Below are 9,650 nucleotides of genomic sequence, written 5' to 3'. Positions count from 1 at the left end.
AGTGATGTCGAGAAAAGTACACATCTGGTTGATAAAGAGAATTGTTAATGTTACGAGAAAAATTAAAAGGGATATGGGAAAGAAAAAAAAAGAAAAAAAAAAAGAAAGAAAAGAAAAAAAAAAAAAAAAATTTTATAGACACATTCTTGCTACAAACCTCTCTTGCCAAAGGAAAAACCACTTGCAAGAAACTCATGGCCCATTTTCACCCTCTCAATACTGTAAAACTTACTTTGGACTAAGCATGAAGATGTTAAGATGGATTTTTGACTTTATGCTGCTTTCATTTTCCTCACTCTTAATATTTCCCTTGGGGGCCCTTGAGAGCCTTTGCCGACTCTGAGCTGATGGTTTTCTTTGTTCTCCTATGTCGTCTTGCTCCAAACTTCACCTCCTGCTCACTGGCGTCTTGGGATTGGATAGTCTCACATGTGAAAAAGTTATCTCTTCTTCGTTTACTTCAGGAATAATGCCTTTCAGGTAGTCACGGGTTTATTGCGAAGTGCAGAGTAAAAGGGGACTTTGTCCAGAGCCCGGGAGCTGGGCACATCTTGCAGAGGAGGAAGGAAATTACCCTTTATGTGTGTTAAATGAGGAAAAGTAATAAGATTTTGTCCTGAAATATTAATAGTGTGCATATTCACTTTTTTGCATGTATGAGTGGACTTTCACATGTTTTTATTCAAGGTCATCTTTTATCATTACTGTAAAATTTCTAATGACATGATCCGTATTATTACTACTATCAACATCACCAATTCTTTTTTCTAATAAATAACAAAAAAAAATGAAAAGAAATACTAATGTATTTGTTCCGTAAACCCCACTAGGCTTTTTTCCAAAGTTGAACTGCTTTTGCCAGAAAATATCTCATATATGCCCTTACCATTGAACACAGCAATTCGTGGTTTATACTGCTTAATTTTGCTAAAAGAATCTCATCCTGTAGAAGAAACACAAAGTTAGCAAGGATCTCATACTAATTCAAAATTTTTCAGCATTTTGTGAAAAAAGTATGATAAAAGAAAAAATACAAGGGGGAATCAGAAAATGCATATCTGTTACAAAATCAAGAAAGAGGAAAAGCAGGAAAAACTGAATAATAAGCTTTGAATCAACTGCTATGTTAAAGACTTAGGTCGATGGTAGCAAAAAGGAGTGAACAGCAGTGAACCTTACGAAAAAAAATAAGAACAGCCTCCAAAAGAAAGAGGAAGGACTAATGTAATGAATTTTACCTTTTTTTAAACTCCTCTCTCGTTAGGTTGGCTGAGCCCGTGTTGTTCTGGCCACAAAGTTGGTGAACCCCATGCCGTAGTCAAGCAATCTGAAGTCATCATATGCTGTGAAGGGGTCAGGGACAAGCCCCGACAGGTACATGCACTTCCCCGAATGAAGAGGAGAATAGAGAGGCTGAGGGAGGGTGGTTTATAAAGGGGGAACTTTATACTAAGTATGCCAAGGTACAAAGGGTTCTTTTAGCTCTTTCAACAGGGCCTATATTTAATACAGCCTGTGTTTTTCCTGCCATGCTTAGTATGTTGATTTTTAATGAATACAAATATAAACCTTTCATATAATAACAAGAACACAAAATATTGATGAAGAAATGGAATTGAAAAGGAAGAAATAAGGGGAAATGCAGCATTCAAACACTATTCCTTCACTTTTGAACACGTTTAAAATTTTTTCTTTTTAATACCCTATAAAATCAAATTAAATCTTTTCATGCTTTTTATGTTTTCAACCCAAATTCATATACCCAAGCAATTAGATGAGAGAGGTATTACCCGTATATGGGTAAATGAGTTTTCAAAAAATAAAAAAAATTTATTATTTTTTTTTTTTTTGTATTTCTTGAAGAACATATATGTGAATTTATTTGCAATTATCAATTTTCTATTACCATCCCCTTTGAGGATCTTAGTTAAAAAGAGTGACAGGGGACGGACAAATACGAAATAAAGTGACTATAAAGAGACCTTTTTGGTTGGAACATCAAATTCTGAATAAAAAAATATACAGTGACAGCAAGAGGCAAACAAACACTAAATGTTGCCTGAAAATGATTAAAAAACTAATATGAACAGGTTACAGTTTTCATTTACCTGATAAGCTGCATAACTTTAAAAAACAGAAAATATCAAAGGAAGAACTGGTTTTGGCTAAGCTTGCATTTCAAGGAAACAAACATCAACTAAAAAGAAAAGTCAATTATACAGATTCTTTTTAGACTGTGAAGGCCGTCCTTTCCTCAGGTACAAGTTACAATTCTTAAAAAAAAAAAGGTGGGAGGGGAGGAGGAGGAGGAGGAATGGCTAGAGGCAGCAAGGACACGATTAACAAGATTTTCAAAAGCACACTGCAGAGTGCACAATGCAATGAATAGTATTAACCTGAAGTTGCTGGGGTAACATGTACACACATGCCATGCCCACTGTGAGTTTATTTGAATAATTGTCTTTACATACAGATGTCTCAACAAGGACCTCACCTGCTCACTCTTCTCCTTGATTATTGGAAATATTTTCAGGCATATTATAATGTTGTTTGTAATGTCAATAACATTATAATAATTATAAAGTCTATCATAAGAATAACAACACTGATACTGATAGCATTAGTGTGGGGGAAGAAGAAGAAAGAAAGAAAGAAAGAAAGAAAGAAAGAAAGAAAGAAAGAAAGAAAGAAAAGAAAAGAAAAGAAAAAGAAAAGAAAAGAAAAAAAAAAAAAAAAACCGACCTTTCAAAGGGAAAAAGAAACGGTGAAGTATAAGTTGTAATTGACTCATTGTGGCTAAGCACAGTGGAGCCATCTGTCGCAGAGACATTTACAAAACAATGTATAGTGAATAAAAACTTTTTCCAAGTGACAAATGGTAAAAAAAAACACATTATATGTGGAAGAAAGATAAACCCAAAAAAAACTTTTAACTGGTTGAGAAAGACCGACAAGATAAAAGGGAAAAACTGCCTTTAAGAAGTAAAAGGTAGAAAAAAAAATGGACGAAAAAATAACAAGGCTGATAAAGAAGGCAATCAGTGCCCAAAATAGCATGCATATGCAGCAACAGAGACGACAGACAGAAGAACTGTGTGTGTTTTGTGTTGTGTTGTGTGGCTTGAAGGAATCTTTTCGTAATTTTAAAAAAAGGTGGAAGATTTTCAAAGTAAAAAAACTGTGGAGTGAAATGCAATTGAAATTTAAGGGGTGTAATGTCCCGCTGAAGGTTGGGTGGGGTGTTGTGGGGGAATGGGTTGTTTTTTTTTCCCCCCCGGGGGGGGGGGGGGGGGGGGGGGGGGTTTTGTGATGTTAGGTTGGTAATTGTTTTGTCTTGTGGTAAAAGTGAGTTGTGGGTCTTTGGGAATTTGTTTGTTGTGATTTTTTTGTTTGGGTATGTTCTTATTGTTTAGTTATTAGTTGTTGTGTTTGTGTGGGTGAGGGTTTTTTGGGAGTTTAATGTGTTGGAAGACGTGTAGGGGGGTTAGAAGTGGTATAAAAAATTTTGACTGGATTTGAATGTGTGGTCTGTGTTTTTTGTTATTGTGGTGTGTGTTGTTGATTGTTGTGGGGGTTTGTTTTGGGGTAGATCTGTGTGGTGTTGGGGTGTGTTGTGTTGTGTGTGGTGTGTGTGGTGTGTGTGTGTGTGTGTTCTGGTGTGTTTTTTGTGTTGTGTGTGTGTGTTTTGTGTGGTTGTTGTGTGTGTGTGCTGGTTTTGTGTGTGTTGTGGTTGTGTTTTGGGTGTGTTGTGTGTGTTTTGTGTGTGTTTTGGGTGTGTGTTGTGTGTGTGTGGGGTGTGTGTGTGTGTTGTGTGTGGGGGTGTTTTTTGTGTGTGTGGTGTGTGGGGTTGTGCTTTGTTTTGTGTGTGTGTGTGTGTGTGTGTGTGTGTGTGGGTGTGTGTGTGTGGTTGGTTGTGTTTTGTGTGTGTGTGTGGGGCTTGTGTGTGGCTTGGGTGTTTGTGTGCTTGGGGGGTGTGTGTGTGTTTGGGTGTGTTTGTTGTGTTTGGGGGGTGTGTTTTGCTTGGGTGTGGTTTGCTTGTTGTGTGTGGTTGTGTGTGGTGTTGTGTTTTTGTGTTGTTGGTGTGTGTGTTGTTGTGTGTGTGTGCTTGTGTGTGTGTATGTGTGTGTGTGTGTGTATGTGCTTGTGTGTGTGTGTTTTTGTGTTGTGTGTGTGTGTATGTCTTGTGGTGTGTGTGATGTGCTTGTGTGGTGTGATGTGTTGTGTGTGTGTGAGGGTTATGTGAGGGGTGTGTGTGTTGGGTGTGGGGAAATTTTGTTTTATATGTTTTTTTTTTTGCCTATGGGCTGGTCTTTTCTTGTGTGTGTGTGTGTGTGTGTGTGTGTGTGTTGTGTGGTGTTTGTGTTTTGCTGTGTGTGTGTTGTGTGTGTGTGTGTTTGTGTGTGTGTGTGTGTGTGTGTGTGTTGTGTGTGTGTGTGTGTGCTTGTGTGTGTGTGTGTGTGTGTGTGGGGGGTGTGTGTGTTGTGGTGTGTGTGTGTGTGTGTGTGTTGTGTGTGTGTGTGTGTTGTGTGTGTGTTTGTGTTGTGTGGGTGTGTGTGCTTGTGTGTGTGGTGTGTTGTGGGGTTGGTGTGTTTGGGGTGTGTGTTTGGGTGTGTGTGTGTTGGTTGTGTGTGTTGTGTGCTTGTGTGTGTTGTGTGGTGTGTGTTGTGATTGTGTGTGTTGTGTGTGTGTGTGTTGGGGTGTGTGTGTGTGTGTTGTGTGTGGGGTGTGTGTGTTGTGTTGTGTTGGTTTGTGTTGTGTGTGTGTGTCAGTGTGTGAGAATTTGTGTCTTCCTATAGGCCATACCAAATATAAATTTTCTGACCCTAACGGGCAAGGTCTTATTCCTAATGTTAAAAAAGAAAAAAAGAGAAAGAAAGAGAAGATTTCTCACCTCAAACACAAGAAGGGGAAAGTAAAGAAACTAAAAATACATACAACCCGTCTGAGCTACTCACAGAAATGGTTGCCAGGTCCTGCATAATGATGACCCTTGTGGGCGCAGAAGAGCCCGGGATTTATGCCAATCTAGGATAAAAATTTTGGAAAAGGCTTGATGTTAGCTTTAACATGCAGTGGTGCCAATTGAAGGTATCATGCCTTATCTCAATAAATATATATGTACTTTCTCTCCCCTCATTTTGCATAACAAGGTTAATTTAATAGAGCTTGTAAGTATAACGAATTGAATCCATTCTATACTAAAAAAATACAGAATTGTCTATATAAAAATGTTTCTGATGCCAGAAAATGCATTAGCATATAATCATTTTTATCATTTCAGATGAAAGGGGGTTTCAATTCCCGACTTTAAGGTAAAACTTTTCCTAAAAAATGGCCACTGCAACTTTGATACTTCAATTTGGTTGCAGCCTGCTATAATATTTACAAATTCTTCTTCCTTTAATCAAACTATCACCTATGTAAGCAATTTTCTTATAATTTCTTAGAGAATATCATAGTTTTGATCTTAAAACAATAATCACTTTTAACAATATTCTTGCAATCTTTAAAGGGTCTTGAAGATGGTGAATTTCGGGAAACAAATTAGAATTTCTCTTCCCTTTTCATAAATTAATAGCTCAGAAACACAAACCTCAAACACTTGAAACTACAAATAAAATAAGCTTTCCGAGCAAGTGTAAATCAGAAAGCCTACAAATTGGCAGAAACTTACGATAAGGATGTCCATGTTTGGTCCCCAAGTGGTCGGGGAGGGGAATTCTTGGCAACTTCCCCCTCTGGCATGCCTCAAATCGGTCAATCTTCTTCTTCTGCTTGAGAGGTATGTTATCTGATCCCAAGTCTAAAAGGGTGGTCTTTTGGTGCTTCTGTCACTATAAACCTGTAAAGCGATTGTCCTGGAATACAAAGCAGAAAAAAACTAAGTGAAAAATATAGGAGGGGAAAATTAGGTAGAAATTGTTTTCATTCCTTTAAAAAAAAGGACCCAGACACATAAAAAAAAAATAATCTCTTTACAAAAAATTTTTCTGGAGTTTTATAAAGAAAAAAATCCCCATTCCCCTCATTTTTAACTTTGTGTTTTTCCCCTCTTTGTTTTTTTTTGGGCTGATCGATTCTTTTGCTATCAAAAGGGGAACCACACACAGTCCCCATTCATTTCTTTCACTGGGTCTCTTGGTACCTGCTGGTTTGTCAAGGATCTTATGCAGATTGGGGTTTTGGGGGGGGGCTTTTGGGGTTGGGGTTTTGGGGGAAGAAAAAGGGGGTTTTTTTTAGTTTTTTTTTTAGATTGGGAAAAAGGCGGGCAAAAAAAATTCTTGGGGGGAAGGGGGGGGGAGAAAGGGGAAAAGAGGAAGAGGGGGGGGGGGAAAAAAGGGAGGGGAGAAGGAAAAGGGGGAAAAGGGGAAAAAAAAAATTAAAAAAAGGGAAAAAAAAAGGGGGAAGGAAAAAAAAAGGGAGGAAGAGAGGGGGGGAGAGGAGGGGGGAGGAAGGAGAAAAAGGGAGGAGGAGGAGAGAAGAGAGGAGCGAGAGAGGGGGGAAAAAAAGAGAGAGGAGAAAAAAAAGAGGAGAGGGAAAAAAAAGAGAGAGAGAGAGAAAAAAGAGAGAAAAAGAGAGAAAAAAAGAGGAGAGAGAGACGAGAGAGGGGAAAAAGAGAGAAGGGGGAGAGAGGGGAAGGAAAAAGGGGGAGGAGGGAGAGAGAGAGAGAGAGAGAGAGGGGAGAGAGAGAGAGAGAGAGGAAAAGGGAAGGAGAGAAGAGAAGAAAGAGAGAGAAAGAGAGGGGGAGAGGAGAAGAAAGGAGAAGAAGAGAGAGAAGGGGGAGAGAGAGAAAGGAAGAGAAAGAGAGGGAAGAGGAGAGAGGAAGGGGAGGAAGAGAGGGCCCCGAGAGAGGGAGAGGGGGGAAAAGGGGGGAGGAGAAGGAAGGGGAAGGAGGGGAGATGGGGAGGAGGAGAAGGAGAGGGGGGAAAGAGGGAAAAGGAGAGAAGAGAGAGAAAGAGAGAGGAGAAGAGAGAGAGAGAGGAGAGAGGAGACGAGAAGAAGAGAGAGAGGAGAGGAGAGAGGGGGGAGAGAGAGAAAAGAGAGAGAAGAGAAAAAGAAGCAAGAGAGAGAGAGCAAGAGGGGGACGAGAGGGGAAGCAAGAAAAAAGAGACGAGAAAAGAGAGGGAAAAGAGAGGAGAGAGGGGGAAAGGAGAGAAGTGAGGAGATGGAGAGAGGAGAGAGGAAAGGGGAGATAGGAGGAGGAGAGAGGGGAAAAAGAGGAGGGGAGGATAGAAGAAAAAGAGAGAGGGAGAGAGAGAGAGAGAGAGAGGGGAGGGGGGGAGAGAGGGGGAGAGGGGAGAGAGGAGAGAGAGAGAGAGAGGAAGAGGGGAAAGAAGAGAGAGAAAGAGAAGGGAGGGGGAGAGAGGGGAAGAGAGGAGAGGGGGGGGGATGCATGGTGATGGGTGAGTAAGTGTATGAAGGCCAAACTTAATATTTAAAGACACAAAATAATCTTGGATTAAAAAAGAAGAAAAAAAAAAAAAAATGCCTATTTTAAAATCCAGATACAAACCATAAACAAAAATATAGACTTTGGTTTTTCAGAAAGAAATTTTATACAAGTATAAAAGACTTAAAAAAAATGTTGCCCTCTTTTTTGAATGTGTTGCAAGGGGGTATTTCCACTGGGGTCAGGGGTTTGCCGAGCGGTGAAGGGGTGAGAGTACGCAGGTTGCAGGGGGGTGGGGGGGTCAGGCCGTCGAAGGCCTCATTTGGCCCGAGGAGGAGAGGAGAATAGGATGGAATATATAAAAAAAGAAAAATGGGGGGATTGGAATAAAAAGTGAATTCATCGAGGTTAAAATGCACAAACTTAAATACTGTGTGCATTATGTAAAAGAAATACCCTGAAAAAAATTTTTTCTTTTGTACTGATTTTTACTCAGAAAAATGTTTGGGGTTTTCCCTGAAAATAGAATTTTCATTTTCCCAATATATAACAAGAAAAATACAACTCCTTCTCCGCTAGCAGATTCAAACCCACACCCACATCTATTCGTTAGTTAACCCAAAATCAATATCCAGTCATTTACCATAACCACACTAATCGTCAGTTTAACCCCCATCACATATTAATCTTTACCCCATACCCACAACATTTGTCTCCCACCCTATACCCTATCCATTCGGCAATACAACCACATTACCGAATCTCTATCAACTATTTCCACCAATAACAAAGTGAGTAATTACATGTTAAAAAATACGTCTGAGTGTTACCCGATACTGTACACTATACGTCAAACCATCACTTCCAGTCCCCATTTTCCCCGGTGCAAAATTAAAGGAAATCTAGTAAAAGAATCGGAAAAATGGTGATCTACAAATTTTCACCAACAGTACAACTTTTTGTGCTTTATATGTAAAATAAACAAAAGCGCTGGGAAAAAATATAGTATTCACTTTAGTATTTTTTTGTAATTTTCTCTCACACAAGCTCAGCCAACAAGGAGTTAAAAAATAGGCTTGTAAAAAACCCCTGATTTACCCATTCCTTGAATTTTGAGGATTTTTTTTTCTAATTTAAATTATTGTTTTGTTTAAAAAACTAAAAACAATAAAAAAGAAAATCAAAAAAGAAATTTTCCAGAAGTTCAATGTTTTAATAAACTAAAACTTGCAGGGGCAGGGCAGGTTTCATACTTTGCCACCCCCCAGTGGCATTGGTTTTAAATAAAATTTTAATTTTTAATATTTTTAATTTTTTGCATTGATAACCAATATACATTTCCCTTTTTTTTTCTAAACGAAAAAGGGCACCAACTCACCTCAGCTTTCGGTCTTTTTGCGTTGGTGTGAGCAAAGATTTACTCTGTCCCAGGGTTGTATTTGAAAAAGGGTTGTGTTGAAAAAATTTTAAGGGTCTGTAAAAATTTGTAGGGATTATATGAAACAACCCTTTAAATAAAAAAAAATTTTTACCCTCTGTTTTCCTTCTTCTCTCACCCCTCCCAACATTTTATCACTCTTTTATAACCCCATAAGATGAACACAGAAAAAAGCAATAACGGTAGTTAAACCATATTTTTTTTATTTTATTTACTTACAATTTCACCCTTTTAAAATTTTCAAAATTATTAAAAAATTTAAAAATTTTTTTTATCACAGTTCTCTTTTGGGAGTAATTTTTTTTCCCAATGGCTCACCTGACTCTCGTTTGGGGTTCTTCAGCCTCGAAGTAAGCGTCCCGGGCTCGTCTCCAGGGCATCCTCCCCCGTCATTCTCCTCCTGCTTGACGGGATCCCGTGAGGTGCCAATTTTTTATGTCTTCCCATTCTATCCCTTTTGATTTCCCTCCAATGCACCTCTCTCCTCTTCAGGGATGTGTCCACACCCCCGGAGGGACTCCTCCGCTCTGAATGGCAAGGCCCCCATCCAATGTCACTCATGGTACGAAAAAATGAATACAGGTTTATTTAAATTCTACTTTCTGTTTCAAAAAATTGTGATAGAGAGAGGGGTGCATGATTGGGGTTTAATTTCAGGGGGAAGTACAGTCAAAACCTGCATTTTTTGGTGCTCATTTTAGTAAATTTTATAAAAGGATCTTTTTTCATGCCTTTTCTTTTTTTTTGTACATGTAATTCCAAAAAAAAGGGTACTGGTAAACCTCATTTTATGTTTCCCGTTTTTCAGTATTCCTTAACCCC

The 9,650-nt window shown here is 38.8% G+C and overlaps 1 pseudogene; it reads right to left on the bottom strand.

Annotated features, from left to right (window-relative positions):
* Positions 1-387: 387 nt before the first annotated feature.
* Positions 388-8,265, bottom strand: LOC119571828 (annotated as a pseudogene).
* Between the last annotated feature and the right edge of the window lie 1,385 nt (positions 8,266-9,650).

Source organism: Penaeus monodon, unplaced genomic scaffold, assembly GCF_015228065.2.
Source record: "Penaeus monodon isolate SGIC_2016 unplaced genomic scaffold, NSTDA_Pmon_1 PmonScaffold_8206, whole genome shotgun sequence".
Taxonomy (NCBI): domain Eukaryota; kingdom Metazoa; phylum Arthropoda; class Malacostraca; order Decapoda; family Penaeidae; genus Penaeus; species Penaeus monodon.
Note: the sequence above shows the minus strand (reverse complement) of the source record. Positions and strands in the feature narration are given on the sequence as shown.